This window comes from Gymnodraco acuticeps, unplaced genomic scaffold (genome assembly GCF_902827175.1).
Source record: "Gymnodraco acuticeps unplaced genomic scaffold, fGymAcu1.1, whole genome shotgun sequence".
Classification (NCBI taxonomy): Eukaryota; Metazoa; Chordata; class Actinopteri; order Perciformes; family Bathydraconidae; genus Gymnodraco; species Gymnodraco acuticeps.
In genome coordinates, this window is record NW_022991316.1 from 71357 (window position 1) to 88795 (window position 17439).

Here is a 17439-nt window from a genome sequence, read left to right on the forward strand (position 1 = left end):
TTCAGGTGTATATCAGTGTGTAGTGTCTCTACTTTAAAGAGTCCTCTCCTGCTGATGTTCAGGTGTATATCAGTGTGTAGTGTCTCTACTTTAAAGAGTCCTCTCCTGCTGATGTGCAGGTGTATATCAGTGTGTAGTGTCTCTACTTTAAAGAGTCCTCTCCTGCTGATGTGCAGGTGTATATCAGTGTGTAGTGTCTCTACTTTAAAGAGTTCTCTCCAGCTGATGTTCAGGTGTATATCAGTGTGTAGTGTCTCTACTGTTAACATTCAGGTAAATGTGTTACCAATTTGTGTTATTTGTTGTGCATGACCGGAAGCCAATAGCGTAACAGGTTAACCTGTGTCTCTCTTCCTTCTTTCTCTCTCTGATAAATACATCTCCTTTAACAGTCAGCATATTCCTGTGGATGAGGAAGGACACCAGTATGCTGTTGTTTACTCCTTGTTGCAGACAGTCAGAACATTACTCCAAGAAAGCTCGAGCTAAGACAACTCGCACAGGAGGCATGGTAGCCGGGCGTCTGCCTAATGAATACATGTAAATGTGAGAAGACGTCGGAATCAATGAGAAGGGATATCAGCCGTAATGCTAGCCGACAGTGGATGCGCCTCACATGCAAATTCTGGTGACTCCGATAGACCAGGCTGTGCACATGGCTGTGGAGTGTGTTGGGCCACAATGGAGCAGATTTGGGAGGCAGAGGAGTGAGGCTGTCTTTGGCAGGTGACCCCGGGTGATGCACACAAGTGGTGGTGCAGTCACCCCTGCCTGTTACCCAGTGGGAGCTGGATGTCAGGTTTGTTGAAGGCTTGTACTCACAGCTTGAATCCCTGTTGATGATCCTTCCCTTTGTGTGGAGCCCAGATAACTCACTGTATTTATTGACTCGCTTTGACATCTACACTCTACTTTCTTCCCTCAGAAGTGAACAGCTTTAAAGGGATTTCCCTTTGGTTTCAGATATCTTCAAAGCTTTAATTAAAATACTTTATAGTTATATGCATCCTAATCTTATGCAGACACATTTTCCTATATTGATGGAGAGCTAGTCTTTATGAACAATAATAAAATAACGATAAAATGGACACATCGGAAATACTAAAATGGAGCCTGACTTACATTTTTTAAATCCATATACAGCATTTCATTAAACAAGTTCTTAGATTCAACCTCTGCAAATCACCCATGAAGGGTAGGCCCCTTTGGCGTAATCCAGAATGTGTCCTTGTATTCAAGTCAAAACATCGCTGCTTTTAAAGAAACAAACAACATATTTTTACCAACATTGAAAATGAGTACAAATATACACAGAACATGATGCTAAAATTGTCCTGCTAGATTCACAGGGACCTGAAGGAGAGCGGAACTTTGCCAGGCTTCCATTTGTTAATATTTATTTTGGATTCAACACCATGTAGCCTGTCATCCTCGCCAACAAACTGGTCACTCAAACACCCTGAAAACCAACACAAGCTCACTACAAGGGTGTTTTCCTATCCCTCCTCCTGTTCATGCTCGATGGTGACTGTGAAAGCATCCATCCAAACTGCCAACTCATTAAATGTGCTGACTACACAGCGCTTCTCTCAGGCTCTGAGCAGGAACACGGTTCTTCTCTATGATTTTAACGTTAAATGGTGCAACAATACAATGCTGGATTTCAATTTCACTCAGAGGTGGTTGGTGGTTGATTTCAGGATGCAGTCCAGACAAGGAGTTGGATGGTGTGAATATCTTGGAATCATCTTTGACATTTGAGCAAAACACAGAAGCCTTATCAAGAAAGCAAACCTGCATCCACATGCTTTCAAGAACTGAATTCCAAAAACCCTTCTACAGTTCTTCAGCGAGTACATTCCGTGTTTCTCCTTCACATGTTGGTTGCCATCACTCACTGTCATAACCAGAAACCGTCTCCATACCACAATTAACACCTGTTCCTAAAACTGGAGTGCACATTACGAAGCCTCATTACTAGCTACCACTGCGTGTGCCTCGCATGTTTTAATGTTGTGAGACTATGTGTGTCATCACAGCGTTAATTTGGCTCTCTGTTGAAAGATGCTGTCACCTCAACAGCGCGCAAGATTCACAGTCACGGAACTTAACAGGTTTGTAGTTCCGATCAAAATGTAGAGCCAGTGCAAAGGTGAGCATGGCAGTGGTGCATATAAGTAAATGGAAAGGTAATGAGGAAAGGACCTACAATTTATGCCATGGCCTGAATTGGTATTGCGGGTGGCCTCTAGGTCTGTGAGCAGCAGGGACCATGACATCATGTAGGATAACACCCGTAATCTCCACCCACAGATCCAGATGCCTTCTTTCGTGGTGTAGCCTACGCAGTTTCTCTAGAAATGGGCACAGAGCTCTGTTCATTCCATAAGACCTCCGCTGGACTAAGGATCTCAAGAACAATAATTAGCTCTATCTGGATCTGCCATGTAGTCTTTTCCCCTACTTATTATTTCATTTATCATTATTCTTTTTAATAACGACCTACTTACATTTTAAATATAACTGTACTATCAGCTCAACACTGTTCCATACAGCTATTTGCTTATAATTGTCTATAATTACTCAAGCCTAAAATGGGTTCGCTTTCTTGGATTTATGACGTTTATTGGATAAGGTGAATTGGAAGAGCCAGATGACCGACATGTATTCAGTCCAGTCTATGACACTGTCCTGCAGTGTGGGACAAGGGGTCACATTGCATTTGTATACACTTTCCCTCTAAACCAGTGTTTGCATATTTTCTTTATTGTAAGATCCCTCTTGTACTAAAAGGGTTTTAACATTACCAGATTGTTTGTTATATAATTGTACGATGAAGCTGTTTTTAATTAGATTCATAACAAATCAATTGCTCACTTTGTGTAAAAGTTCTAATGCTGGGATTGATCATTCCACAACTCGTTAGCGACAAAGCCCTACATTTGTGAAACACAAAGTGACAAGTTTAACAGCTTTTAGGGGATGGCAGTGAATCACTAAACTGTCCAGGCTGACTGTACGGCTGCATCTTGTTGGTTTTCAATGAGCTCGCTTCCTTTCTCCCCTTATTATCTCCTGTCTCCCACCGTGAAGTAAATGGGAGGAGGTTAAAAAACGAAAGCACGTAAGTGAAGGACAGAGAGAGGAGACGTGAACAGAATCATGACACCAGTTTCCTTTGGTTGTCTCTTTCACAAACATACATTATACTTAATAAAGCATTTTGATCGTTTACATTTCTTAATATTATGTATTAAACAGAAATGCATTGCTAGGCAACAGCATGGGTCCATTCTTACTTCCTGTCAGCTGATGCATTCGCTGACATCAGCAAATGGAACCTTCAGATTGATGACATCATCTTGGCCTTGATGCTTTAGAAGTTTGCAGGTCTCAGCTGTGACGGTGAATTCATCAGAGCGTCAGAGCATCAGTCAGAAGGCAGAAGGAACTGTTCCAGCTAGTGTCAGATCATTGCAGAAATAGGTTTTGTAGCAAGCTAACATTAGGTAGACTTGCACGTCTATTTTAACGAGATAATCTAAGTGAACTCCATTTTTGTGGCTTTAATTCAGTTGAACAATTATATTCAGTTTGCTTAACAACAGGTCATTTCATCACCGCAGTAGAGATGGAGATGAACAATAGAGATGAGATGGAAGTCAAGCTCGAGATTCTGCAAAAAGAAAATCAGGAAATCAAGTTGTTGATGGAGCAGGAAAGGACTTTAAGGAATAAGCTTCAGATTGAAGGCGCTAAGAAGAAGGAAGCGATGCTGAAAGCATATACAGAGAATGCAGCTGAGCTATCTGGGCAAAATGTGAACGTGAAAGTCCAGGAAATTGAGCACAACGTCTTGCGCGTCAACAATGAGGACCTGAACATGAAATACGGAATGCTCCAGAGGTCACACAAGAAGGTCGAAGCAGAGATGGCTGCCTTGAGAAAGGCAAACCAGGAACTCAAACAACTGAAAGAACCCTGTGTTGAAGAGAACGCTGTAGAGATGGCTTCTTTGCGTGAGAGAAACCAGGAACTCAAACAACTGAAGGAGCATTGTGTTGAGGAGGAGGCAAAGATGGTGAAGGAAAACCAAACACTGAAACAAGAGAAGGAAGGTTCTGTTGAGGAAAAGGTGGACAAGAAGGAAAATGAGGTGAAGGTGGAACCAGGAGTGAGGCACAATGTGAAAATGAATGCCCTGGAAATTGAGCAGAAAGTTTTGCGCGGAAACTATGACGAACTGAACATGAAATATGAAAAGCTCCTCAAGATGCACGAGAAGGACAAAGCAGAGATGGCCACCTTGCAAAAGGCAAACCAGGAATTCGAACAACAAAAGGAACGCTGTGTTGAGGAGAAGGATGCAGAGATAGCAGCCTTGCTGAAGGAAAACCAAACACTGAAACAAGAGAAGGAGCATTGTGTGGAGAAGGAGGCGAAGGTGGACAAGAAGGAAAATGAGGTGAAGGTGGAACCAGAAGTGAGGCACAATGTTAAAATGAATGCCCTGAAAATTGAGCAGAAAGTTTTGCGCGGAAACTATGAGGAACTGAACATGAAATATGAAAAGCTCCTCAAGATGCATCAGAATGACAAAGCAGAGGATCTCAAACAACTGGAAGAACCCTGCGTTGAGGAGAAGGATGCAGAGATGGCTGCCTTGCAAAAGACAAACCAGGAACTCAAACAAGAGAAGTTGCGTTGTGTTGAGGTGAAAAATGCAGAGAATAGTAGTTTTGCATGAGAGAAACCACGAACTGGAAGAACAGAAGGAACGCTTTGTTGAGGAGAAGGATGCAGAGATAGTCACTTTGCATGAGAGAAATCACGAACTGGAAGAACAGAAGGAACGCTTTGTTGAGGAGAAGGATTCAGAGATAGTCACTTTGCATGAGAGAAACCACAAACTGGAAGAACAGAAGGAACGCTTTGTTGAGGAGAAGGATGCAGAGATAGCCACTTTGCATGAGAGAAATCACGAACTGGAACAACAGAAGGAACGCTTTTTTTATGAGAAGGATTCAGAGATTGCCACTTTGCATGAGAGAAACCACGAACTGGAACAACAGAAGGAACGCTTTGTTGAGGAGAAGGATGCAGAGATAGTCACTTTGCATGAGAGAAATCACGAACTGAAACAACAGAAGGAACGCTTTTTTGATGAGAAGGATTCAGAGATAATGACTTTGCTTGAGAGAATCCGTGAACTCCAACAAGTGAAAGAACGTTGTGTTCAGGAGATAGCAGCCTTGAAAACACCACGGTGGAGAAGATTCATTAATTTCCTTTCTTGTATCGTCCCAGATGTCCCCGACGACTACCAAGAAGGCAGCCTTGACAGTCAAACTTTAGAAAATATGATAAACAACAACAGATTTTAGTAAGACATAAAAACATTTCCAGAACAGACTAAAGCTCAAAATGAGTGAGCAATAACATATAATAACATTCAGTCAGGATATATATTTAAACAGTTAACATTTATTAGATCAATTTATTAAACATCAATAAAGGTTCCAGAAGATACTTAAGCGGCTAGAGTATCGTTAGTATAGTATAGTAGTAGTAGTAATAGTATAGTTTTTTTTAGGCTAGAGTCTAGCCTCTAGGGGCAAAACAATTATCTTCATTTTAAAATTCCTTCGCTTCTAGCACTCCTAAAAAACAGGAAAAGGGTAGCTAAATAAAGATCTGGTTACATTTAAAAGGTCACCCAGAACATACTGTAGGCGATTTCAAGCCATTACAGTTAAAAAAAAACCCTGATCCATTACGCATACAAATAAATCCAGTAGAGACTTAAGCGGCTAGAGTATCGTTAGTATAGTATAGTAGTAGTAGTAGTAGTAGTAGTAGTATAGTTTTTTTTAGGCTAGAGTCTAGCCTCTAGGGGCAAAACAATTACCTTCATTTTAAAATTCCTTCGCTTCTAGCACTCCTAAAAAACAGGAAAAGGGTAGCTAAATAAAGATCTGGTTAAATTTAAAAGGTCACCCAGAACATACTGTAGGCGATTTCAAGCCATTACAGTTAAAAAAAAACCTGATCCATTACGCATACAAATAAATCCAGTAGACACTTAAACTCACAGTGATTGTGCAGTATTGCCCTCTAGAGAACATCTAGTTAGATTCAGTCTTGATATATATATATATATATATATATATATGAACACTTAAAGGTGGGGTAGGTAAGTTTGAGAAACTGGCTCGAGATACACTTTTTGTTATATTTCATGGAGTGCTCTTAACATCCCGATAGCAATGAATATCTGAAGTGCTTTGACAAAATATCCATTACAAAATGTCATCTGTGGAAGCCGTAGTACTGTAAAAAGCACGACCAATCATCTGAGCTGGCCCGGCTAAAATAACTGGATGGCCTACCTGCCTGTCAGCCTTCCATCTGTGCACAAACTTCTCTCGTGCCCTCATTGGTCATGTGCGCGTTCGTGTGTGTTGGAGGAGGGGCTCTGTAAGGAAGTGGCAGATTTTTTCCGGCTGTGTATTTTCAAATTCTAGCGCATTTTAGCTGGTTTCTCCAAAATTACCTACCCCACCTTTAACATCTATTAGATCTGGTTAAAAAAAATAATAATAATTCGTTAAATATATAAATAGTTTCCAGAAGAGTCTCAGTGTGATGTGCAGTTTTAGCCACTAGGGGCAAAAAAAAAACCTTAATTTAAAAAAACTAAAACAATTCCTTCGCTTCTATCACCCCTAAATAACAGGAACATTTCAGGATATATATTTAAACAGTTAAAATGTATTAGATCTGTTTAAACATTAACCTGTTAAGCAACATTTTCACAAAACTGTGTCTCAGGGCTTCTTAACATTTGACAACCTGTATAGCCATCGGTGTTCTTTTCCCAATAAACCATCCCAGATTTTAAAATATTGATCTCTAAAAGAGCGTCAGATCAACTATCAGTGTACACAGCAGAAATGTTGCAGTAATAATAGGATTGTAGTGGGTTGGAGAGGTCAGACCAGAGAGAGTGGTGATATGCACAGATTCATTGTCCTTATTAAAAAGCATACAGTCAACAACAACTGCCAGAGAAGACATTCTCATAGAACTGAACCACAGCCTGTCAAGACTTCACAGAGGCGGTATAGATCTGCAGTTCTGCTGGGTGCCTGCACATGAGGGGGGGAAAGGGAACGAGGGTGCATGAGGGGGGAAAGGGAACGAGTGCACATGAGGGGGGGAAAGAGAACGAGTGTGCTAATAAATGAGCAAAAGGTGCACTACAAAAGGAAATAACATTAATGTTCAACTTGGAGAAGGAGAAGGAAAAGCAGTCATTAAGAAGAAAGGGATGGAGATCTGGCAGAAGAGGTGGGAGGAAGACCAGAAGCACTTTTATACTAATAAAGGACTGGCTTACCTAAAGCCAGTTGAGTAGCACTTGAAATGTTTGGCTCTATGAAACCTGATGTACTTATATGATTCTGTTTTCTTCAAGGTTGTGTCTTCCTGGTCGAATGTACTTATTGTAAGTCGCTTTGGACAAAAGCGTCAGCTAAATGCAATGTAATGTAATGTAATGTAACCAGAAAGGCAAAGAGTATCATAAAGTTCAAAAGACAATCACAATTAATATTTATAAAGAAATAAGCAGAAGGGAGGAAATCACGATAGCTAGACTCAGACTGGATCACACAGCATAGAATGGTACGCTGTATGACATGGGGAAAAGTGACAGTGACAAGTGTAGGAGCTGTGGAGTTAAAGAACATGTGGAACATATCTTATTACATTGTGACGTCTATAAAGCTGGAAGAGAAAAACTAAAGGATGAAGTTTCAGAGGCAGAGAGGGGTTGGTGTTCTGGGAACAGAAGAAGAGCTACCAGAAAGGCACTGGTTACCTTTCTGAGGGAAACTGGGGTAGGAACAATAATCTAACATTAGGTCAGGAAAGATCATAGATTTTTATTTAGTTTTATTTATTTTATGTTTTTTGTTGATTTATTTATTTTTTGTTTAGATCAGGGGGGTCAAACTCAAATACTCAGTGAATCCGAAAATAAATCCAGCATGGGCCTGATTTGGCCCCCGGGCCTTGAGTTTTGTTAGAAATTAAAATCAATGTTGATATGGCATAATTTGAATTGAATACACTATTTAATTTAAATCAGTTTTATTCTGAAAAACCGGAAGTTCACACTTAATTTAACACTTTTATTCTGAAAATTCTTAATTTCCGGTTAGTTTCCATTTTCAAACCGTGAATTGAAGTTGAAATGACATGTGATGTGGTACACTAAACACACTGGGATTAGCACTCATTTATTGACGCTGAATAACGTTTATTAGGGAATGTTTAAATAACTACAGACACCAGAATGATGTAATTTAGCAACAGAAAAAGGCAGGAATTGCATTGGACCCGCCCCCCGACGACGCCGGCCAATAGGAGAAGACCTCAGATGACAACAGGAAGAGCAAGCCAACAATTCATCACTGTATACTACTCCTTAATTACACACCAGATATAAATATGTACTTTTAATAAGATGAGAGAAGAGTTACACATCATGTGAAACTAAAACTGGTATATCTACATATATATAATCAATGATTAAATGTGTCTTTCAGACACCCCTTGATTACATGATGGTTATTAAGTCATCTCAATATATTTCCGTTTTCTTTCTGCTGATTCTCTGTCATTAAGGTGAAAGTAGAGTGATAGAACTAATTTACTCCAAATTCTAATTTACACATTTTCATTTTAGACATGAACAACACATTTATATAGGCCTATAGTGTCCATCCATCCATCCATCTTCTCCCGCTTATCCGTGGTCGGGTCGCGGGGGTAGCAGTTCCAGCAGAGAGTCCCAAACTTTATTTTCCCTGGCGACATCAACCAGCTCTGACTGGGGGATCACAAGGCGCTCCCAGGCCAGCGAAGAGATATAATCCCTCCACCTGGTCCTAGGTCTACCCCTTGGTCTCTTCCCAGCTGGACGTGCCTGGAACACCTCCCTAGGGAGGCGCCCAGGTGGCATCCTAACTAGGTGCCCGAACCACCTCAATTGGCTCCTTTCGACGCGAAGGAGGAGCGGCTCAACTCCGAGTCCCTCCCTGATGACCGAACTTCTCACCTTATCCCTAAGGGAGACACCAGCCACCCTGCGGAGAAAACCCATCTCGGCCGCTTGTATCCGCGATCTCGTTCTTTGGGTCATGACCCATCCTTCATGACCATAGGTGAGGGTAGGAACGAAAATGGCCCGGTAGACAGAGAGCTTTGCCTTCTGGCTCAGCTCCCTTTTCGTCACAACGGTGCGGTAAAGCGACTGCAGTACCGCTCCCGCTGCTCCGATTCTCCGGCCCATCTCACGCTCCATTGTTCCCTCACTCGAGAACAAGACCCCGAGTTACTTGAACTCCTTCACTTGGGGTAAGGACTCATTCCCTACCTGGAGTGGACAGTCCATCGATTTCCTGCTGAGAACCATGGCCTCAGATTTGGAGGTGCTGATCCTCATCCCAGCCGCTTCACACTCGGTTGCGAACCGATCCAATGAGTGCTGAAGGTCGCAGACCGATGAAGCCATTAGAACCACATCATCTGCAAAAAGCAGTGGTGCAATCCTTAGTCCACCGAACTGCAGACCCCCTCCCCCATGACTACGCCTCGAAATCCGATCCATGTATATTACAAACAGGATTGGTGACAAAGCGCAGCCCTGGCGGATACCAACCCTCACCGAAAATGGGTCCGACTTACTCCCGAGGACCCGGACACAGCTCTCGCTTTGGGAGTACAGAGATTGGATGGCCCTGAGTAGAGACCCCCTCACCCCATACTCCCGCAGCACCTCCCACAGTAACTCCCTGGGAACTCGGTCATACGCCTTCTCCAAGTCTACAAAACACATGTAGACCGGATAAGCGTACTCCCAGGCCCCCTCCAGGATCCTTGCGAGAGTAAAAAGCTGATCTGTAGTTCCACGACCAGGACGGAATCCGCATTGTTCCTCCTCAATCTGAGGTTCGACAATCGGCCTGACCCTCCTTTCGAGTACCTTAGAGTAAACTTTCCCGGGGAGGCTGAGTAGTGTGATGCCTCTGTAATTGGCACACACCCTCTGATCCCCCTTTTTAAAAAGGGGAACCACCACCCCGGTCTGCCACTCCTTCTGTACTGTTTCCGACTTCCACGCAACGTTGATGAGACGTGTCAACCATGACAGTCCCTCAACACCCAGAGCCTTCAGCATTTCCGGGCGGATCTCATCCACCCCCGGGGCTTTGGCACTGTGGAGTTGTTTGACGACCTCAGTGACCTCCCCCCGGGAGATTGGTGTTGATCCCCCGTCATACTCCAGCTCTGCCTCTAACATAGAGGGCGGAGTTGTCGGGTTCAGGAGTTCCTCAAAGTGTTCCTTCCAACGCCCTAACACTCCATCAGTTGAGGTCAACAACGTCCCATCCTTACTGTACACAGCTTGGATGGTTCCCTGCTTCCCCCTCCTGAGGTGTCGGACAGTTTTCCAGAACAACTTTGGTGCCGCTCGAAAGTCCTTCTCCATGTCTTCTCCGAACTTCTCCCACACCCGCTGCTTTGCCTCGGCCACGGATGAGGCTGCTGCCCTTCGGGCCTGTCGGTACCTTGCAACTGCCTCGGGAGTCCCCCGGGATAACAAATCCCTGAAGGCCTCCTTCTTCAGTCGGACGGCTTCCCTGACCACCGGTGTCCACCAGGAGGTTCGAGGGTTACCGCCCCTTGAGGCACCTAGGACCTTGAGACCACAGCTCCCCGCCGCGGCTTCGGCAATAGAGGCTTTGAACACCGACCACTCTGGTTCAATGTCCCCAACCTCCACAGGAATGCCCGAAAAGCTCCGCCGGAGGTGTGAGTTGAAGGCCTCCTGAAGTTGGGCCTCCTCCAGACGTTCCCAGTTCACCCGAACTACACGTTTGGGCTTACCAGGTCTATCCAGAGGCTTCCCCCGCCACTCGACCCAACTCACCACCAGATGGTGATCAGTTGACAACTCCGCCCCTCTCTTTACCCGAGTGTCCAAAACATACGGCCTCAGGTCCGATGATACGATAACAAAATCGATCATGGACCTTCTGCCTCGGGTGCTCTGGTACCACGTACACTTATGAGCATCCTTATGTTCGAACATGGTGTTTGTTATGGCCAATCCATGACTAGCACAGAAGTCCAGTAACAAACCACCACTCCGGTTCAGATCAGGGGGGCTGTTCCTCCCAATCACGCCCCTCCAAGTGTCTCCATCATTGCCCACATGTGCATTGAAGTCTCCCAGCAAGATTAAAGAGTCCCCTTCAGGAGCCCCATACAGGACTCTTTCCAGGGTCTCCAAGAAGGCCGTATACTCTGAACTGCTGTTGGGTGCATAAGCACCCACAACAGTCAGAGTTTTCCCCCCCATAACCCGCAGGCGTAGGGAGGCGACCCTCTCGTCCACTGGGGTAAACTCCAACAACGAAGCACCTAACCGGGGACTTGTGAGTATCCCCACACCCGCCCGCGCCTCACACTTTGAGCAACTCTGGAGAAGAATAGAGTCCAACCCCTATCCAGGAGTAAGGTTCCAGAGCCGACGCTGTGCATAGAGGTGAGTCCAACCAGATCCAACTGGTAACGCTCCACCTCCCGCACAAGCTCCGGCTCCTTCCCCCTTCTGTCGCCCGGGTCTGGTCCGTCGAGACCCTCCGCTTTCACTGCCACCCTTCTGGCAGTGCACCCGACCCCATCGCTGTTTCCCGTAGGTGGTGGGCCCGCGGGACGGAGAAGCGGAGGTGTTGCCCACGTTGCCTTTTCGGGCTGGGCCCGGCCGGGCTCCGTGGCAAGCCCGGCCACCAGACGCTCGCCGACGAGTCCTCCTTCTGGGCCTGGCTCCAGAAGGGGACCCCGGGCTTCCTCCGGGCCGGGTATCCTCACTTCTTGTGTCGTCTTTCATGAGGCCTATAGTGTAATTCATATATTTCACTACTTTTGTGAACCAAAAACGTTTTGTGAACCAAATCTGAAACACCAACAAAAATGGATGACATGAGTACATCTGTGTTTTCACAAGAGTTAAGTTTTCCAAAAATCTGATTTCTAAGCTAAGTATATCATAAGACAGTGCTCTAAGGTGAGTGACATTGCATTTCTAGCAAGACCAGAGACTGAACATTTTGATATGTTACACCATGCCATGTTATAAGAAGTACATTTAAAAGGTGATTTAAGGAGACATAAATACCATTCACTTCAGTAAGATAAGGTAAGGCGATTATATTTTAAAAGACAATGAAGGCAGGTTATATTAGTTGATATATTTATTATATTGAAAGGCAAATTAATACATAGTCCCCTGAATCTGGAATAACGTACAATTTACAGCCTCACAATGTCAGGAACTTTTCATCTACAGATTGCTTTGGTCTGGTTTTTTTTCTTCACTGAGTGGTTACTGAAACTTTGAACTTAAACGGACCTCCCCGTTTATAAAACGGACCTCCCCGTTTATAAAACGGACCTCCCCGTTTATAAAACGGACCTCCCCGTTAATTCGCGCGAATAATGGCGCAAATGCCGTTCCATACCCTACGTCTCACCTTCGCGCCGCGCTCCCTCGTCTGCAGGAAAGCCTGTGGAGAAGCGTACGCTGCGGTGATTCTTCTCTCTACTGAGGTCTTTGAACGCACCGCGGCCCGCCCTCACAATGTCGTCTCTTCGAAACGGACATTAAGGGAAAAAGTGGAATTGTGGAGAGATGACTCTTAGTCTGGGATAAATGCACTCGTTTTCACTGAATGCATTTTTCCCACACACACACACATCACTCTAGAACTAGAGTTTACAAACGTAAACCACCGTTCTTCTGCGGAGGTCCCTGAATGCACCGCGGCCACTCTCACGAAGGCCACTCGCCCACGTATTAACGCTGTATTTCCCATTCAACGGTGAAATGCATTAATCGGAGCTATTATACCAGGCAAGGTGTGTTTTCTGACAACAGCACGCCGGCAATAGCGTCTCTTGAACCCGCACAGTGCGCACAAGGTTTATTCCACTCACGTGCACACGCCCACCTGCTGGCTCCCTATACTGGGGTTTACAGCGGGGGCGGGCCGGGGAGTGTAGGACAGTGTTTCTTCCGCTGGGGATGGGCAAGAATCAGCCACGCTGCGATTACTCCTTATCCCGTGTCAGGAGATCGATCAAAAGAGCCCTTCCGTAAACACGGGGGCTCCCAGGAGATCAACACGGTCCTCGACGTGATTCAATTCAATTCAAAACCTTTATTTATCCTATTGAGATCAATGATCTCTTTTTCAAGGGAGACCTGCAGCAGTAGGTTCCACAAGAAGACATAAAAACATAAACAACAGAACAACAAAAGGACATCATACAGCAAAATGTACAGGGATTACAATTTACATATCTAACCACATGTACAGGTACCAACAGCATCTGATTTTGTAGCATCCAACCGAGCTTTAAAAACATGTAGTGGTACTAGCTTGGTAATTTTCCATTCTTTTTGCAGACTGTTCCATGTTAGTGGAGCTGCACATCTAAAAGCTTTCTTCCCTAAGACAGTCCTAGCACTTGGCACATTTAATAAAACCACAGCATGCGATCTCAGGCAATAAGTACTTTCAATTCGCCGAGAGATCAGGGAGCAGATATAAGGTGGTAGTTTATCCAACATGGCTTTGTAAATGAAAAAGTACCAGTGACTAAGCCTCCGTACAGTAAGTGATGGCAAAACCGCCTTGGTATACAGGGTACAGTGATGCGTAAGTGCTTTACAATTTGTCAAAAATCTCAGTGCACTGTGATACGCAGCATCTAACTTGCTCAGGTAATTGGCAGGTGCATTCATATATAACAAATCACCATAGTCCAGCACAGGTCAAAAGGTCACAGAGCCATTTCCTGGCCTCAAGCGAGAAACAGGACTTATTTCTGTAAAAGAAACCTAGCCTAACCCTCAGCTTTTTAAGCAGGTTATTGACATGAAGTTTAAAAGTGAGACAATCATCAAGCCAGATACCCAGGTATTTGTAACAGGTAACCACTTCAAGTTGTATTCCTTGCGTAGTTGTGAGCGGCGGCGGCCTGTGATGAAGTAGGGTCGACCCTATATCATCTGAAGCCACCAAGCACCGGTCCCCGGGGGAACCTTGCCTGGGGCAAGGCTCGTGGACCAAGCTACTTATTCGGCCTTGTGGCCCAATAATCGCTCTGACCTGGTGAGGCGGGGGCATCTCTAGCAATGAGCGAGTAGCCCACACACCCGCCGCCATGATCATCATCCAGGGAGAGTACAGTCCTGAGCGGTGGACTTCCATGGACGCCGGACTCGGAAGGAATGGCGAACGTGAAATGGCACTAGTGATGGCAGTTTGACACTGAAGCTTCGAACGGAGCTTCAACCCTGGACTTCCTATTCCATAGAAGCAGTGCTTCGAAGCTTGCTTCAAATCACTTGACATGTGACGTCCGAAGCAGCAACTGCTTCAAATCACGTGACATGTGACGTCCGAACCAGCAACTGCTTCATTTCCTGAATGAATCAACTCACTGGTTCGCCGTCCAATCAGGTGATTCAATGCACTGCCTCGTCTCAATTCTGACTGGTTGAAACTGTTTGAATTTGAGCGGCACTTAGTAAGTCACACTTTATAACCGCTCAAAAAAATGCACAATTTGTTAATCTGTGGGATTGTCGTCGTAGTTTGCCTTGTTGCTGTTGATTTGTTAGTATTGCGTTTGGATCATTATGGAGGCAGCCAGGAAGAGAGGTCGTTCTGAGATTTGGGATCACTTCAATCTGATTGCGCATGATAAGGTAGGTCAACTACATTAAGTAGCATTAAAGTACAATTATGTATATGATCAATGTAGCCATTAGGCTATAGCTTTATAGACTGAAATTGCATTTTTAATTTGTGTGGTGTTCAGCAAACAATCTGTATCTGAACACAAGCAAAACAAAAGAAATCATCATAGACTTCAGAAAGCACCGTCCAGAACACGCCCCCCTTCACCTCAATGGAAAGAGAGTGGAGAGGGTCTCCACCTTTAAGTTCCTGGGGGTTCACATCTCGGAGAGCCTCAGCTGGACAGTACACACCACTGCAGCAGTTAAGAAGGCCCAGCAGCGACTACACTTCCTGAGGGCGCTTCGGAGAAACCGACTGAACAAGAAGCTGCTGGTGTCCTTCTACCGGGCGACCATCGAGAGCGTGCTGTCATACTCCATCTCGGGGTGGTATGCAGGATGCTCAGCTGCGGACAAGAAAGCCCTGCAGAGAGTGATCAGGATGGCAGAGAAAACCATCAGCTGCCCCCTGCCCTCTCTGGAACACATCTCCACCTCCCGCTGCCTCAGCAGAGCTAACAAAATCATAAAGGACAGCTCTCACCCGGGTCACAGACTGTTCTCTCTCCTGCCTTCTGGGAGGAGATAGCTTCAAGTCACGGACAAACAGACTCAAAAACAGTTTCTACCCCTGGGCCGTCAGGCTGCTCAACCACCACACATAATGCAATAACTGTAACCATTCTCACACATACACACACTTTTAATGCACTTTATATACTATTTTTATATCAATATTTTAACTATTTATTCCCCCGTATGATTGTATGTTGTCTGTCCTATTGCCGTGTTTTTTAGTGTTATGTATTTGTTTGTATTTTTTGCACACCGGGACAGAGTTGCACTCTGAATCTCGTTATACTCTGTGTATAATGACAATAAAAGGCTTTAACTTTAACTTTAAATGCCTTTCTCTAAGGTCCAGTGCTTGGTGTGTTCAACTGAACTGAAGTATCATGGGAATACTTCCTCCATGATTAGGCACTGTATGAAGTTGTTGTGAGTGTGGAGGGAGCAGCTACAGGTTAGCTTAGCCTAATCGATCAGTGCACTACGAAGCCAGTGCTAGACAGTGAACTGTCAACGGGGGGAGCCCCGCCGGTCATTATCGGCCGATATTCACTCTTAATAGTTTGATCGGTGCTCTCTATAAAGGCCGATCAGGAGAGCTGGATCTGATCGATATGGACATAAACGCGAGTGAAGTATAACCGGACGCGAGAGAGATCAGATCAGCTGCTGAGTGAGACAGACACGCAGCTCTGCATGATCACCTGAAGCTCCGCCCTCTGTTTAGCGAGCTGACCGGACTGTGCAAAATGTGTATATGAAGTGTCATGAACGCAATAAATCATACCCTCGTGGGGGCGCGCTCATGTGATTGGCTTAGAATGAAGGAGACATCTGATTGCCAATAGATAGAAAAAATTACAAGTACGAATCGGGTGAGCGTCAGGGGAGTCTCAAAAACCCCACACACGAATGCACAGCGATCCGTGCAAAGAAAGCGGCTTGTGTTTGCAGGTGCAGAGGTTTTAAATGGAAAACAAATATGTGTTGATCAAAAAATACATATGTAAAACTTTTTTCTGTGTTTGGATTTTATTTACATGTATATGAAACGGAACACATTTGTCTGTGCATTGAAAAACACAAGTGTGGATCCTTTTGCGGATCATGAAATACAAGTGTGAATCCTTCTGTGTGCATGTGTGTATTATGAGACTGTTCTGAGCCCATACCTCTCGACTGCTGCTCGGGTCTGCTCGGTCCAACACATCCTCACTCCCAGGTCGGCCTATGTTGACGTTATGTCAAGTTCCCTGTCGGCTTTTTCCAACGCAAGGGGGAGGGCCTTAGCGTCCATTTTCAACGCAAGGGGGGGGGCCTTAGCGTCCATTTTCAGCTTTCCGGGATGTCCATATGCTTCTATAGACACTCATGGAAGCACGGCATTCGTTTGTGTCGGCTGCCCTTAAAGGCAATGTGAGCGTCCATTCTCATTGGATAACGGAGAATTGTACACCCGGAAGTAAGTATTCCCCTTACTGTCGATTGATTTTACAGTGATATCTGCACTACTCATCGACTAAAAAACACCAGATTATCCTTGTTAATTACACAACATTGATTGGTTTAAATTGTGTGCAATGCTTTTGTATTTTTCCCCTTCGATTCGGAGAAACAAATGTTTTTTCTGAGTAAAGGATGGCAGAAGACACTACACTACCCAGAATCCCCAGCTATCGTTTGGACTACACCATGTGCTCTGTTTGACAAACCCCGTGATAGTCCTCAAGCTCTGTGATTGGAGAGTGTGCTCCGAGGGTTACGCCGAGCCTCGAACAGCACTTGAAATGGGATGGAACCACGCAGACTGTCCAAAACTGGATTTGAACGGGTCCACCGCGTCCCCCCTCCCCCACCCTGTCCCCAGAACTACAAATGCTGGCTATTCTGTTTCGCAACATGTTCTATATCTATGGCACGTCTCTACTGGGAGTTGTAGTTTTAAAAGACGTTTTCGTATTTCCCATAATAAGAAGTTGCCAGTATTA

General features: G+C 44.8%; 1 protein-coding gene across 5 annotated transcripts in view; it reads left to right on the forward strand.

Annotated features, from left to right (window-relative positions):
• Positions 1 to 17439, forward strand: part of LOC117562451 (zinc finger protein 239-like) — a 121778-nt gene that overhangs the window by 14042 nt on the left and 90297 nt on the right. The window lies entirely within an intron of this gene.